Below are 1,365 nucleotides of genomic sequence, written 5' to 3' on the forward strand. Positions count from 1 at the left end.
TAGGACTTGTTTTACTCTTTGTGAGGCGGAAGGAACAAACTTAGTTTTGGGTAAAGGGACATGTTGGAGTTCCAGCATTCTCAGCTAGCAAAAAGAATCTTTGACGCGGAGGGTGGTCAAGTAGTGGTTTGGGGGCCACAGGACCTGAAGCAGCGGCGCGTGTGGTCAGCAGCCAGGCCCTCTGTGTCTGCTCGGATGGGTGACGAACGGTCCTTAGTCAGGCTTCTGAGATCATGTCGCTTCTGGGGGGTGCAGGTTGGTGACTTTGTGGACTGCTTTGTGTCCTCGTGATCGACACGGGTGTGATGAGAATACGTGAGAGGTGCTACTCCGTTGCTGTCGCTAGAACGTAGGCCACGGCCCCGTGCATGTGTTCTGCCTCCTCGGCGTGAGTTTCATGTCATCAGCACGGGGTCTGCCTGCCTTGTTTCTCTGCTGAAAAGGTCAGTGTTTCTTCAGGACTCCACTACACCTGTTCTTATCACACTTGACCAGCGTGAGCATCTCTTGGCGGTTCTTCCCTGAACTGGTTTCCACCACGGTAGCCGCACTCATGTCTCGCTGCCGCCGCCGCCTTAGTAAATGGTACCCCATGTTACTGCTCCTCCCTCTTCTGTTTTCTGCATGCTCGTTCATGTCCTGTGGACTCCAGGACTCCCATTTCAGTCTGTTATCCATGCTCTTGCCCACATTGTCCAGACACAGCTGATGGCAGCTGCTTCTGCTCAGACCTCGTGTCCTTCCATGTGCACCCATCGCCGACATTCTGGTGCAGTGAGACATGCCAGTCCTAGAGTCACTCCTGGAGCCCCAGCTCCCTTGAACGGAGCACGGAGGGTTAGAAAGTAGGATCTGGAATTAGGGGTGTGCATTGCTGTGGAGGAGTCATGTCTCACCAGACAGAACTAGGAATCAAATGTGTCTCTGGACACACACATTGTGCATGCAAACACGTGCGTGTTACCTGTGAATGGTTTAAACCTGTCCCACCAATACATCTGATTCCAGCACCGCCCTGGGTTCCTCTGTCACCTGTCCGTCTGTATCACCCTCCTTCTACCCACTTCCTGAGGACCGTCACTGATCAAGGCCAGTATGACCTTCACACCGGCTAAAGGGGAAGGGAAACCCTTAGTTCTCCTGGAGGATCTCCTCCAGAGCCTCCTCAGAATAGGGATCTCTGGCCCTACGTTGCAGAGATTCGACTGCGTACGGTTGGTGTGGACTCTCAGCCCCACACCGTTCTAATGTGCGGCCAGGTCGAGGGACCTGGTTTAAATAACTAGCCCAGAAAACAGTGTGATGCCCTACGGCAAGTGACCACCATTGGTGTTTTCTCTGCAGTGAACATGGCCAACGTTTGTG

This window comes from Canis lupus, chromosome 34, assembly GCF_011100685.1.
Source record: "Canis lupus familiaris isolate Mischka breed German Shepherd chromosome 34, alternate assembly UU_Cfam_GSD_1.0, whole genome shotgun sequence".
NCBI classification, from domain to species: domain Eukaryota; kingdom Metazoa; phylum Chordata; class Mammalia; order Carnivora; family Canidae; genus Canis; species Canis lupus.